The sequence below is a fragment of the Rhynchophorus ferrugineus genome, unplaced genomic scaffold (genome assembly GCF_030347505.1).
Source record: "Rhynchophorus ferrugineus isolate W39M unplaced genomic scaffold, kcgeb_rfMv2 rfM3, whole genome shotgun sequence".
Lineage (NCBI taxonomy): Eukaryota > Metazoa > Arthropoda > Insecta > Coleoptera > Curculionidae > Rhynchophorus > Rhynchophorus ferrugineus.
Window position 1 is genome coordinate 61,057,284 of NW_027472582.1, and position 16,615 is coordinate 61,073,898.

Consider the following 16,615-nt stretch of genomic DNA (forward strand, 5'->3'; position numbering starts at 1 on the left):
TTAATTATTTTTATTAGTGTGTTGAGAATTTAATAAAGCATCTATACTTCCTTCTTAAAAGAAAGCTTGCCGTAACTGATATATATTCTCAACTCTTAGTAGTCATAACAATAATAATAATTTATAATCATTCGAACTAAAAGTACGGTAAATATAAAACCTGCTAAATATATGTGTAAGCATTAATATAAAAATAATAAATTTCGAATCCTGCTCGGACATGGTCGCAAATTTATGTTCGTAATGGTTTAATATTTGTGATTGTCTTAGACAAGAGTTCAAAATCTGACAAGGAAAATGATCCCAGTCACGCTAGCAACCTGGCTGAATATCACCGGATATCCTCTTGGATGATTTGTAAATTGATAACTCGCCAGTCGGTAGTTCTACATATTAAACTGTAGATCCACTCCAGGTACACCCCTAGTTGGTAAAGGGAGGCTTTAAAATATAGAAAAAAAAACAAATAAAAAGTATGAATTAACAATAATAGCAAAATTCCGTCTGATCCTTTGAAAATCGCAATAGTCTGCAAAAATATTTTAATTTTAAAAATAATGTCTTAAAAAGTCGAAGAAAAAAGGATATAGTATATTCTAACAGGTTGCAATAAGTGTTTAATATAAAAAACATATTAAATTGATAAATATTTTTGTAAGCAGTCAAATTTAATGTATAACATATAATGCGTTTATAATAATGTAAAAATAGTAACTTTTTAATTAAAAAAAAAAGACATAATCACATATATAGAAAGAAAAACTCAAAAAATAATTCTTTGTAAAACATTCGAAACCGTTTTTCAGCTATGCCATAGTGCATCTATGTGGACAAATGGTAATCAGAAGGAGCTCTGGTGAATACACTGGGTGCAGTAGAACTTCCCAGTCGAACTACCGTACATCTTTTACAGCTTGTGCAACGTGTAGCCGAGCGTTACCATGTAAAAAAATGACTCTACATTTGTTACTCATTATTGCTTGTCTTTTTTGCATTAATATCTTGTTCAATTGACATGAGTAGATATCTGTGCTGTTACAGTTTCATTCTATTTTAGCAGCCGCCAATATACTACATTTGCTAATCCCACTATAGCCATGAATATTCCTCTTCAGTGTCTATGTGGATGGATCTTCTGGATTAACCCATTAATTTGCAGTTATTGTTGAACATTGTTGAGACTTCTTTGTGAGTTTGAGCTGGATATTCGTCCAATAAGTCTTGCAATTCATTGTTCTCAAAGTTTTTGGCTTTCCTGTTCTTTTTTTGTCATTAACATCAAAATTACCATATTTAAATCGTTGACACTCAAAACCAACAAGTGGAGCATGATGGAACAGCATTTCAAAAGTTTATAAAAGTGTTTGATGGACTTTGGCAGTAGATTACTTCAATTTAAATAACTAATGTTACAAATGTGGAAAATACAATTGCAAGCATTCCATGAAAAACTGTTAAGGTAAAAAGGTAAGATTGTTTAACAGATTTTCGTATTAGTACTTCGCGTTTTCACCAATCGCCAATCACAAAAGACATGAAGGTTCCATGAACTTAGCAAAATAGGATCAAAAAGGAGGATTATCCAGTTAACTTAACCACTACAATACCAATACAGCATATAAAATAACAACAAACAATTTGCTTTCTTGGCCAGTTAAAAATCGATTGTTTCAGTCCTAAAAGAAAATCTAAAAAATATTATTAAAACACTACACAATAAGAACCAATGGCAATTATTGAAGGTTAACATTTATTGATGGTGCGTCTTCTTCGTTAGCAAATGCCGACTATTCGATAAAATTAGCCTGAAGTCAAATTCGTATAAGACACATTATGTGTCGTGTGTGTATTTCTAATGATAAATGTATTTTCAACTGAGCAATAATAATAAATGAATTACGTTTAGCACTCTGTACTACGATAAACGAAGGGAACTAAAAATAATCAATCTTCGTTAAGACATTTAACAAAGCCAAAGCCATATAATTAAACACATTGCGTGCTCACATTGCCCAAACTGTATTGTTCGGGTTTCTATAGTGACAGCTCGATTTTTTGTTAATATTTTGCCTACAGCTTATCGAAATTAGTTTTCATACATTCAATTATTTATATCTATGGATTCAATAACAGCAGTCAAGAAAACATACATAACGTCGAAGTCAAATTACTAATTTAGTGAAAAGAAAGTAATACTAAGATTATTTTTCCAAATTCCTTCAAATTTGATACAATGTCTTTATGTCAAAGTTGTTTCCTACCCTTAAAAAATATATGGTTTCCCACAATTCGACTTGTGAATTGTTTTACACAAATGAGGCCTAAATGATATTGTTTGTTGAGAGTTTGGACCTATACTATTTTTTTCACCTACTATTTTACCCAACAACTATTTTTTGATGGCAGTAGTATAGGTCTAGGTTCAAGAAGGCAGTAGTTATGTTATATAATATTATCACTATATGAATATGGTGATAAATGTGGTAAAACTATATATGACAGAATCATTCAATGCGGCCAATAACTTGTTGGCATTTAGGATATAGATACCCTTGTCTCTATGAAAATAAACTGGGAAATTAGATTTTGACAAGCTTCTTTTGAGGTGAGTTTATCACCAGAAAAATATCTCTCCATGGGCATGAAGAAGTAGTAAACATTTGATGTCAATTGGAAACTATAAGGTGGATGATTATGAATATCCCAACTAAACTCCCTAAGCTACTGACAAGTCATTATAAATGTGTCTGGCATTGTCTTTATACAGTAACACAATACAATAACAGAATTCCTATCCTAGTAGCCAAAGATGAACCATTCTAGACAATTGCTTCCTTCAGACGTTCCTATTCTTCACAAGTACAGGTTCGAACTAAGAGTTTAGCCGTAGGGGTACAGATCATAGCAAGTACACAGAAAAACGTTCCTAGCCGCCATTCTCGAATTAGCCACCCTTTGTACCGACTTACATAAATGATCAACTTTTCATCGCTAATGATCATCCGCTTCAAAATGATTATAGTTACGATTCCATAGCGATTCCCAAATAGAAATTGTATTGATTAGATTTTTTTAGATTAACTTGTATTGTTCCCTGCACATCCTGTACATCCTACTTCATTTTGTATATTTAGTTGGGTATCACAAATAGTGCTTAAATGGTGGTCATACTCGGCTATTTTCCATGATGAACTACCGAAACAAAATCGACGGAACCGAAGCTGCACTTGACTGACTGTTATTATTAAGATTATAACCAAAAATACTATTCATGTTTTCAGTCAGCTTTTCTGGTATAATACCTGGCATGAAGCTACTGTCAACTCGAAATCCCATTGTTACTCGTATTTTCATAAATAAAACAGATTCAATCATCTAAAAACTTTCAATGCATATTTTATTTAGTGCCGTCTCGTGCAAACTAATCGTACTTCTTTTCCTGGACCTAACATTTAAGGAAAATTACTGGTTAGCTAGTAAACCAGGCAAATCAACTAATGTCTATATACTCCAGAAATATCACGAAGATTTATATTTTAATCTTTCATATATACAGGTTATTCAAAATTACTAAGGAATTCCGGAAAAACGAAATGATACATCAAGAATAGTAACCTCCATCAAATTTTATTATGATTATTACAAACAAAAAAATCTTAAACTTGCAAAAGAACACTCCACCAAAATCGTACACCAAGAAAATAGGTCAGGCAAAGAATTAGTTTAACGTCCACGCTGTGATTTTTATACTAAAAACCTCAAAAGCAAATGACAAAGCCTTCAATTCTCTAAGGCTTATTACACGGAGTCACACTCAAACAAAAAATATCCTTTTACAGCTCCTTATTCGACAAAATAGAAAAAATCGTATTTTCCTTAGCCACTTTCAGCCCCCTTTTCGATCGAAGAAAGAATATGATATTGAAAAACTTATTATTCGTTCTATTCCAGACAAGTGTTCGTCGCCGAATCGCCTTATATGCAGAATGGTATGATGCATGCATGACAATTACTCGGCGGATGGATTTCGTCTCCCGACTGAATGCCGAGCTCTTTCTCAGATTTCGTTATTCTTCTTCCATTTTCTCCGTTATATCTTTTATGATCGATAAAAGATGCAATTAGGTGAGTGGGAACTTTGCAAGTTAAATTTTTATTGAGCACACCGAGCGACTAAACGAGGGAATACTGAGGAAATTGCACTACTTCACCCGTCTAATGAGATTCATGTAAATTAGGATTTATTTTCACCTTTTTCCACAATTAGATTTTAAAAAAACACGATAGTATACTAATTTGTTGATGATATTTGAAAACTGGGATCTGAAAGATATATACACTCATTTGCATAGGCTACTCGACAATATTTTGAAAATAGGAGGCAATATCATAAACAATATATCCTCAAAATTATAAAATATTATAAAAAAATATCAAAAACTTATATGTTACTTTAAATTAAAAAAATGAAACAAGTGGCAACTTTGGACTGATGAATTAATATTAAAAAATATATATGTCATATTATATTATAATATTACAAAAAATCTTATATCAAAAAATTAACAAAAATATGCCCTCTTGGTTTTTGAACAACCAGGGCAGAATCTCCCTTCCAAAGAAACGACCAAATGGATGTATGTGGTCGTCATCCCAGGTGAACACCATATAGTTTTAGTACAATTATTTTTAGGTATAGCCTCTACCTTCGAACCAAATTTTCTTTTTAGGTACTCCTGATATGGCATAGTTTCCCCAATTTTGTCGTTTTTAAATTAAAATAGTCTCCAGTTAAATAACTCAGCTATTGCATCTACCTTTAATGGCCATCCACCCTAAAGTGTAAGCTTCTATCCAAATTCCTATTGACTATGTTAATTCACAGTAACTGCACTACGCCTTGTTTGTGCAAAACTTCGTTGATTGTGTCTGGAATCTACGAAATAAAGGTGTTTTTGAAAACATGAATGTTTTCTAATACGAACAATATATAACTAGAAGTATTGGGGCATGGGGAAAGAAGTGGAGACTTATTAGACCAACGAAATATTTATATAATTGTCTTGGTCGTAAAATAAAGTCGTAAAAATAAAGTATTTCCACTACTCCACAGAAATAGCAAACTTACAATCCCTCTGAATGCTGTATAAAATCTTGGTTAGATCAGTATGCCAGTACAGGTCCCAAGTCTGGTACAAGTACGTCTCCGACAAATAATTTCAACAATTTCACATATTTCTGCCTAAGAAAATAATTTGTGCGCTACTTAATGATATACGGTTCATGGAAGACATAAACCTGCTTGCGTTTATGAAAAGTCTTCTAAAAATATTCACTGCAATACTTTCCTTTCGATCTTTACAGCACTCATCCCCCCAAATCTCTGAGTCCTACCGACTGGGACTGCTACAGTTGGCTCAGAGTCTCTATGGCAAGCTCATTCATCTTTATCACCAAGCTACGTTAATAAAAGACCAATCGAATATAACTGGCCAAACTGGACCAACAAATTCAGTAGGGTATTAGAGATAGAGTCGAAAAACTTCTGATACTAGTTCAGTTCGTATTCATTTATAATTCCATAAGGTTCTGAGTCATATCATTCATTATACAACAACAGTTGTTCAAATATATCACGTCCCAATAGTTTTATTTGCATATACGACTTGCTCATTGTATTTTATCTCCACTTGTTGAATAATTAAAGATATATTTTTTTAATTTCAGAATATTTTATTTTATTTATAGAGACAATATATCGTTTTAAATTACTATTTATATCATAACGGGGTCTCCTCTGTATACCTAATACTAATGAACTTCACATTACACGTATCAAAATTTCATGACAATCTATAGTTCAATCTATTGACAATCTAAACAACAACAATCTATCAATATTGCTTTGCGTCCACCGTATAGTCCAGATCTGCCTCCTGAAATTTGAAAACGTGGAGCCTATTCTGAAAGCAAATTGTTTTAGGACAAATATATGAAACTTTAAAAAAGCAGAATATATCGGTCCTGAAGGAATATACCTTAGTGAGTAAAATTGAATTTTATCTAAAATTTGTTTTATTAGTTAGTTATGGAATATTGTCTCCATAAACATTATCCGGAATTCACAGATATGTCAAACCCAATAAAATAACTACATATTTGAACTAATTATTCATTCTTACATTTTCTGCAACAAGCAATGTCACTACAGCAATGTTTCTACAACAAGCGGCTTATCATCCTCTGGCACTACTATAAACTTGATAACGTCCATCAGGCTTTCACATTTATATACGGCCCTTTATGGAGATATAGTTTTAAAAAATATTTAAATGTAAATTAAAAATTGTACAGTGCATTGATCAAAACAACTATTTTTGCACAAAGGCAATGATGAATTTAACGATTCAAAATGACGCATAACTAAAGTTGAATTAAATGCAAACAAATTATGTAAATTTATGAAATAATAAACCACAATACACTTTCGTAGGCCCGAATGGTTTTCATGCGATTTCTAACAACTCATAGGCCATTGTTTGATTAAGAGCTATATAATTCTCCGATTATGGTTTATTACAAAAAACAAACCTTGGTTCTATATTTATGTTCACTAAAGCACACCTGACGTCCTTAAAAATGATTTAGAGTATCCTATTGTTAGAACCATCTTCGCCATATCGTATAATGCGATGACAAAACCCGTATGCATTGTAATAGATCAAATTAATTGTTTATGAAATATTTATTGCCGAAATATACATATGTATGGTTTGTTGATTCATTCAATCTAACAATAACACTATTAAAAAATATTGCACTATTACATCACAACACAACAGTAATGCATATTTGGACTTATGGTATATACATATTTTGATAAATATTAGTTGACCTAATCCAAGATAAAATAAAATGAATTAAAAATAATGAAAAAAATATAGAAGAGCATACACTCTTTCTTCGGGAGACTTTTTTAGGTATTACGAGTAATAAATTGGCTGACGTTTTGGTTTTCAGAAATACATGTGCATACAAACTAGTAAAACAAACTCACATTGTTATTATGACCTTTTGTATCAACTGGTTAGAAATATTCGTAAGAGATCTAGTTCGCATAAGGAAAAGCTAATGTTTACTCAGAAGACATAGTCTTCACACAGCTCGAAAGAATATGTATCTTTCTTGGTCAAGGTTACTTTCATTATATTTTGCTTTTTCACTTATGAAAGGTATAAAAGCAGCACAAGTTTATAGAAAATTGTTTGGCTTCTGTTGTGGTGAGCACTTAAATGAGCATCAATGTCAGAAATGTATGTTTTAGTTATCGTTTCAGTTATTTTCAACGCTCATCTCGTAACATTGCTGCAAAACTGAACATTTACCATATCACTTAACAGTTTTGTAGGATTTACATAAGACTGGATACCAAAAGAAGCTGAAGATATGAATTGGATACTTATTTCTTACTTCATGATTGAGTTAACGGTGAAAAATATATTGCATCGACTTCCGGTTCATTTTTATATAGCTGCTGAAACGAAACAATATCAAGCAATTTTTGAAACGGCTAGCAACCATGAAAACTGAATTGCGTGGACAAAAATATGTAAAAGATATCTAGGTACACTTAAATATCACTTTTAAAGAAGCTTAGGTTTTAGTCCACAAAACCTTGACAGTGTCCAGATATTCATAAATGTTAAATAAGTGAAAGTTTCATCACGGGATTTTGACTTTATTTTGAGGCGTCTTAATATTATTTTATCATTTTGAATGATGGATAGATGAATTTAGATGAAATAGTATCAACTTCAACCACACGAGAGAGGTATGACTACTGATACTAATATTTATTCTATCAACACGAATCATATTTGCCCAATCATCAGGCATTGTACAATATGATCACTAGAAGGCAAGAAGAAAAAAGAAGGCAATGACCAATTGGAACAAATAATAATTGAAAAAGGTTATATCTGGCGAATCTGCTGAGAAAACAAGAGAGTGGAATGAAACTTTGTTAATTCTTCATTAGTTTGTGAATTATAGCATGTTGAGTGAAGCAACTTTTATTATTGTGAAAAAAATGGATAAAAAGGAATTTCGCGTTTTGATAAAATATTACTTTTGGAAGGGAAACATACAGTTAAAGCAAAAACTTGGTTTGATGCCGAGTTTCCGGACACTGCCCCCGGAAAATCGGTTGATTTTCACGTTGATGGTTATCATGATTGGTATGCTAAGTTTAGACGTGGTGAAATGAGCACCGAAGACGGTGAACGCAGTAGACGCCCAAAAGGAGTTGTTACCGATGAAAACATCCACAAAATGATTTTGAATGACCGTAAATTGAAATTGAATGAAATAGCAGACACTCTAAAGATGTCAACTGAACGTGTACATCATATCATTCACGAAAGTGCCGCGCGAGCTCACTTTTGACCAAAATCAAAGACTAGTTGATGATTCGGAGCAGTGTTTGAAGATGATCAAGCGTAACAAACCCGAGTTTTTGCGTCGATATGTGAGAATGGATGAAACATGGCTCCATCATTTCGCTCCGAAGTGCATCCATTTTCTTCCAATACTCAACCCAAAGCTTCTAATTGCATTTGATAGGAGTTTTCCACAATCTCTATCTATAGAATTTCAATTCATTGCATTCAATTTTTTCGAATTACCAGTAATCATATTGTACATATTCTTAAAACATAACACCCTTGTTAAACATATATTTTTATCAATATGTTTGTATACAGCACCGTTTCTCATTGTACTAAAGAGAACAAAGGACATATTTCCCTACTTTGTTGGTTCTTAATTCAACGTCTTTAGAGATGATAAAAAATACCTCGTTTACACTTCAATAAGATGACACATAGTAGCTTGTATGCAACATATTACTTACGTATTATATACGATTTCTATAAAATTTATTTATAGCACTTTATTAATTAGTTATTGCATCAATATTCGACCTAGATGTTAAAATCGATAATAGGATAAGATATATTGATTTTAATTGCCAGGAATGTTTTTTTCACTATTTATTGTTTTATAGAGATACGCAAACAATATTATAAAAAATGTTAATGACCCATAAGATTCAAGAACTTAAAATCTAATAATAGTTACATGTATTATTTTAATTTTGACGGGTTTTTAACTTGTTAAATGCTTCAAATACTAATGTCAGTCGGAAATATAATTATAATATAATTTGTTTTGTGTGTTAAATAGGGTCTTTAATTAAATTAATTCTGGATAAAATATTTTTCTGTTTTAACCTCCTTTTTAAGCTATAATATTGAAATAATGAACTGTACACTGTATCTGTTCATTAACCTGTACCAATAGCCAACTTAGAAATCATTCCAGAGATCCTATAATCTTGTCCTTTCTGTTCGACCGTTCAGTCACAATATCTAATATCCAAGAGACAAGTTGACCGTGGTTACACCACTTCTCTGTAAGCAAATTTAGGGTTGTTTATTATAAAATACTATTAAATAATGTAATTATAATTGAAAGTAGTAAATAATTAACCTTTTAAATATTACCTCTAAAACGAAATAGATGTAAATATTTAATTTTTTAAATATCATGACCATTTAGTTTTACTATTTAATTACTCAGAAATTATTTTATTAATTATATATCCTTCCGCTCACCGTTCCATGTAATACTCTTGATATATTCTTAAATAACTATTAATAATAACACATATTTACTATAGTTGTTTGACCTTAGGTTAAAGTAAAGTGGTGTCTCCCTCATCTTTATTAAAACACAATTGTAGCTGAAAATTTGACACAATAAAACCAGTGAAAAAAAAAACTCATGTGAGCTTTAACTTGTAGATATTATTCTCGTCAGTGAATATTTAGACATGATAGTAAAACGTAAATAAACTGAACTTAAATTAAGACAAATGAATGAATCAGTGAAAACGAATGAATCAGAATAAGTTATATAAGATCCCTTAGAATACTAGATCCAAAATAAAATTTTCATTGATTGTTTCAACCCGACATTCTTCTAGAAGCCACCAAGAATGTACTTCAAAACGTTAGTGTTTAGTGCACTAAAAGTGAACTACGTAACCTGAAGTGTAATTTACCGTTATTTGTAATGATGTTACAGTCTCTAGAATAACATAAGTCTTGGGTTATATTTCCCATAAGAAATCTCTTCATATTTATTTTACTATTTGTTACAATGTAATATTGTTTATTTATATTAAACATGATTAGTACTGATATATATATAATTTATATTAATTATCATATTAGAAAAAAATGTAATAATTATAATAATTATTATTTTGATTCATCCACCATTTTTATTTCAATGAAAAACTTTATACGTATTTAATTATTTTTAGTTTTAAATTAATATTTAAGTATTTCCTAAGAATTAGATACTACGTGTATATATCTTTTAATGTTAAAACCAACTTACACTTACTTATACGTTAGCATATATTATGTATAACATCCACTGTGAATAATTAAATATATTTAGAAAATCTATATTTGTTGTAGTTATTTTTATTCTGCATTACATTATCGACTATCACCTCTGAATTATTTTGTATAGAATTATCTCAAATGCGTAAATTTTGTTCTTTAAATTCATGTAATACCAAAATATATGTGCAAATCTCACTTAAATGAATGAATATATGTTTATGGACTAATATATATTCCCGCTGCCAAATATGCACAGGCAAAATAGCAGCCTGTAATATATATATTGATACTGTATGATAACTAATTAAATTAAACTAAATTAAATATAATATATTGATTCTTCTGTTTTTGTGACATATAATATTATAATTATTATTAACATCGTGAATATGGTCATATACCACAAAATTTTTGACCTAATTACCCGAAGAATATCCGGAAGTTTATAAATGGTACTTTAGGTCTAACAGATCAGTCACTTACAGTCTGAACGCAAATGTTCATGTTATATCAGTTTTAATATTCCGCAAAAGACTTTTTCCATTCTCGAGTCCATTTTCCTCTTACACTCCATAGCGAATCATTCAGTAACAATGCCATAGTCAGCCTACAATGTAATTATAGTAAATAAGAGATAAATAGTATAAACATTAAAACAACATTGAAACATCTTTAAATTGGAAGAAAAAGTTTATATACTGTAAATAAAGATAATTAAAATATATTATAGTAAATAAAAATACAGAAATATGTATAAAAACATACAACTATTAATTAAATGAATATATAAATATATGAGTTATATCAGTAAAATATTGTACTACATTATATAATATTGAAATTATAATTTGGTATAATTACAAACAACTGCTTGGTTTACACTATTTCTTTCTTTATAGATACTTGTACGTTATTATAGGATGATTTAGTAGACTTAGTTGTTATAGTCAGTAAAAAATAACTCATAGTAAATATGCAGAGATTGTTTTCCTTTTTATTATAAAAATTCTAATAATATTTAATAGTAATACATATAAAGAATAGTTAATATATTTGATTTATAAGCTTTTATTTAAGCTCCTGAATTAGTAAACTGTTTACATAATAAGAACATTTTTATATTATGTGATATTATTTTAAAAAATATAGCAACTATTTAATTATTACTATAGAGTGTTGTTATATAAAGATCAGTTTAAATTGTTTTGGAAATATATAAATGCATATAAAAATACATATGAAATACATATAAATGTATATACAAATATCGACAAAATTAAGAACTCTTGGCGATTCAACAGTTTGACCTAATTACCCTAAGAATATCCGGAAGTGTATAAATAGTATTTTAGATCTAGCAACATCATTCACTTACAATCTGAACGCAAATGTTCATGTTATCTCAGTTTTAATTTTCCGCAAAAGACCTTTTTCATTCTCGAGTCCATTTTCCTCTTACACACCATAGCGGACCGAGAGAATCATTCAGTAAACGCCTACAGTGTAGCTCGGGACATAAACGGGAATCCACAAAAAATACAGTCCGCTATGGATCGCCGATCGCCGCTCCGGGTGAATTTATTTTTACGCTGCCAAACCCACTTCTGTCCCGGTTCTATGAATTTATCGCCGAAACGGCAGATCCCGATTATACCATCGACAACGATCCGTGGAGACCGTTTCGCGCTCTATTCGCCCACGTAACTCCCGATCGACCTTCGAGTCAGTCCCGGTGTTGTTTTCGCGTTATTGCCAATCAGAAATTAGACGACCGCGCGGCCCTTCGATGCCCCGCGAAGCCCTTTTCGAACGCGGGGTTGGAGAGAGCACTGAAAACTGAAACCCCCCCACACGGAGCGGTGTCTCGGGCGCAGCCATGTTGGGCTTGCGTCCTGTCCGCGGCGTGACGTCACAATCGATATGAAGGTGGTTTTAGACGACCTGGCTTCCCAAACTTTTAACAAAAAATCTATTCCGGACTGAAATATTTAACTATTCGGTTACTATTTCGGAACACGCAGGAGACAAAAAAAGGACAATAACGCCGGATGGTGAAGCGTTTCCGATTGTTCCTGTTTCGGATCGGGTGACAACGGAAAGCTTTTTTATGGAACGAGTCCCGTAAGATCCTAAGAGGATTTTAATTCATTACTGGAGTTGAGCATTCGGGCTAGGAACTAAAAATAAAATATCAGTTTATTCGATACGTTTCCTTTTATATAACAAAAAAGTCATCATTTCCTTTTGTGCCTCGCTGGTTATTGACCTTTCAAATTACCTCAGCTACGTTATTGTTGATATTTTGACTTTAATACCTTTGATGCACGACTTTTAATCACATGTCGGGAACATTATCACAAAAGGACGATAAATAGGAAAAGGAAGTTGCAGGTGTACTCTTCCATCATTAACTAAAAAGATTCTGCTTCCTAACTTAACTTTTTAACTTTTACTCTTAACGAGAAAATCTACTCAAAACTAAAATATTTAGCTATTTAATTACCATTTGAGAACACATAAGAAAAGAAAAACGGGCAATAACGTCGGATAGTAAAGCGTTTGCTATTCCAATTCTAAGAATCGACTTTTTTGGAATCAGTCCCAAAAGATTCTAAGAAGATTTTAATTCTTGACTGGAGCTGAGAATTAGAACTAAAAACAATAAAATCAGTTTATCATTACTCTGCTTCTTATATAACAACAAAATAAGAAAATAGATTTAGAGTTATTCAATCTACGTCAGCTTTGTTGTAGTTAATATCGATGTCTTTCATAGTTAACTTTAAGGGCATCTTTAAACCACATGTCTGCATTGTTATTACAAAAGAAAGATAAATATCTAAGCGCCTTTAAAGGTGCACACCTTGCCTTTATTAAAAAATAAGCTCCAATCGCCTCTGAATAGTTGCATTGTAATGATGGAGCAAAATAATTCACTATAAAGCACTCGATAACTAACAAATAGGATTTGAATCATTATGTATCAAAAATATCACAAAATTATTGATACAGCAAATTTAATAATAACTGATTATAAACGCTACATTTTTGTTACTTTCTATATATGTTATATTCCAACAATTTAAAAATGCCTTTCAACTGGTACCGATACTGTGTCTTACGGTACTTATAATTATTGACACAAACGTTTTAGTAAAAACGATAAAATCCTAAGGAGGATTTTATTCATTACTGAAATTGTGCCTTCGAATTCGAGAATTGGCCTACAATTTTTCAAACATCATCTTCTCAACTACCCTGATGTTGACATCGTTGTCTTTCATAGTTAATTCGAAGCCCTTCTTTGAGCTACATGGTTTTAATATTATCACAAAGTGAAGATAAACTTCCAAGTTTCTTTACAGATGCAAACTCATTCATCATTAACTAAGATACTTCAAACTCCTCTGAATGATATTGTTTTAAACGAACTATTGGCAAATGATAAAGAGCACGTTCGGTATTGTGTTCTATATAATAGATTATAAAAAGTGTCTGCGGCTTATAAAATAATAAAACCATCCTAACTTTTGTTGCTTGTTGAGAATTGAACTAGAATTTTTTAAACTGCCTCAGCTACATTATTATTGGTATATATGGTCTTGTATATTAAATAAGGAAAATGGGAAATAAATAATAAATAAAATAATAAATAAATAAAAGGAAAATGAAGGTCTACGCTCATTTAGAGCTGTAGACTTTTCCATCGTTAATTAAAAACGTCAGCCTCTTCTGTATGATCTCGTTCTAAATGAAACAATGACATGTTCTAAATTCTATAACAATCTCCTGTACAGTAATCCAAACGCCGAACAAACACAAACTAAAAAAACTATTCCGAACTAATATATTTAACTATTTGGTTACTATTTGGGAACACGCAGAAGAAGAAAAAAAGCCAATAACGCCGAATAGTAAAGTGTTTCCGAATGGATTTTTTTGGAACGAGTCCCATAAGATTCCGAGAAGAATTCAATTCATTACTGGTCGAGCTTTCAAGTTAAAAACTAATAATAAAAATATTAGTTTATTCGATCCTTTGCTCTTTACTTTTTTAAAAATCTTTTATTATAAAGGATTTTTTAAATCTTTTATAGTATTTTTTGAATCTACCTCAACTTCGTTGTTGTTAATATTGTTCTCTTTCGTACGCTTTTACATCACATGTCTGGAATGTTATTATGAAAGTACAGTATATCTTTAGATTTGCAGACTCTTCCATCATTAAAAAGAAAGCTTTAGTCTCTTCTAAACGGTTTCTTTGAAATGTTGGTGAAAATTATTTATAATAAATCCATCATTATATATCAGATATAACAGGTCCATTGAAAAGTCTCCTGCCTGACACTTAGATGGCGCTAATCCTCAAAAGACATGTTTGTGAATTATAGCATTTTGAGTGAAGCAACTTTTATTATTGTGAAAAAAAGAAATTTTGCGTGTGGATAAAATATTGCTTTTTTGAAGGGAACAAATACGCATGGAGCAAAAACTTGGCTTGATACCGAGTTTCCGGACACTGCCCCAGAAAAATCAACCATCAAGGATTGGTATTCTAAGTTTAGACGTGGTGAAATAAGCACCGAAGACGGTGAACGAAGTGGGCGGCCAAAAGAGGTTGTTACCGACGAAAACATTGCTACGAAATCATAACACAAAAATAACATTGCTAGTTCTATTAATCCACTAAATCCACATTTATTGAAATGATGATAAAAAAATTGGTTAAAAAATAGCATACTAACACGTCTTATAATTAATTAAAAATATCGTCTCGATACATGTAAAGCCAAGAACTAAATACAAGAAAGATTACGGTGAAAAAACATCATAACATGGGCTAAACTGTAGACATTATATTTTAATAACAATTCTGTACGGAAAAAAATGTACGTTAATATAAGATAAGTAACGTCAGAGAACAAATAGTTGCTGAATGTCTATAGTCCCGCTCGAATAAAGCACTTGTTATGCTGTCAATATTTGTCTTGTTTTCAATCGATATATAAAAATATATAAAAAAGTCAGATTTATAATGGGGAGTTGGAATTAATTTTAAAGAATCATTGTCCATTATGAGTCAGTAGTAATTCGTATTTAAAACACAGTTAATTGATTATATATTGAATAATTATTTATAACTACATAAATTATTTAACTTCATAGTCTAAAACCCAACTATGTAGATAATATATATCAAGCAACTCGAGGAACACTCAGCTAGCGATCTTCTTGATTTAAATATGTGGTAGTGTATCAGTGTTTCATCCTTTGTCATCGACTGGCGTAAAAAAAATATGTATTCACTTGAACGGTTCCAAATAGTATTCTAAATCATCAATGCGTCTTTGTTTTTAGCCTGATAAACAAACCTTTCTAAAGCAAATATACTATCATCTTTAACGTATCAGCTATTTCGGACAACTTTATGGCTATTCAACTAATAGGTCAATTGAAAACCCCCTGGCCTGACACATAGATGGCGCTACTAGAATTAAATCCATACGTTTTTTAGCTAGCCCTAACACTCAAAAGATGCGTGTATAAATTTGACATGTGGGATCATTAGTTTGTGAATTATAGCATTTTCAGTTAAGCAACTTTTGTTATTGTGAGAAAATGGATAAAAAGGAATTTCGCGTGTTGATAAACCATTACTTTTCGAAGGGAAAAATACAGTTGAAGCAAAAACTTGGCTTGATGCCGAATTTCCGGACACTGCCCCAGGAAAATCAACAATCAAGGATTGGTATGCCAAGTTTAGACGTGATGAAATGAGCACCGAAAACGATAAAGGCAGTGGACACCCAAAAGAGGTTATTACCGAAAACATTTAAAAAATCCACAAGATGATTTTGAATGACCGTAAATTAAAACTGAATGAAATAAATACTCTAACACTCTAAAAAAATTAAAAATAATTAATAAATAAAATTATAAATGACTACTTAAATTAAATTAAAATTATAAATTAAAACTCTAAATATATTAAATTAAGAAAAAGAAAGTGCTGCTTCACCAAAATAATGCATCGTGTCAATCCATGAATTGGGCTTCGAATTGGTTCCTCATCCACCATATTCTCCAGATCTGGCCCCCAGCAACTATTTTCTGTTCTCAGATGTCAAAAGAATACTCGC

The 16,615-nt window shown here is 31.2% G+C and overlaps 1 protein-coding gene across 3 annotated transcripts in view; it reads right to left on the reverse strand.

Annotated features, from left to right (window-relative positions):
* The window catches only part of dysc (whirlin protein dyschronic), a 346,867-nt gene extending 334,880 nt beyond the window's left edge, over positions 1–11,987 (reverse strand). For all 3 annotated transcript variants that reach the window (XM_076398877.1, XM_076398878.1, XM_076398876.1), the window contains exon 1: positions 11,851–11,987. The gene's annotated coding sequence lies outside the window, so the exon portion shown is untranslated. The remainder of the gene's footprint in view (positions 1–11,850) is intronic.
* Between the last annotated feature and the right edge of the window lie 4,628 nt (positions 11,988–16,615).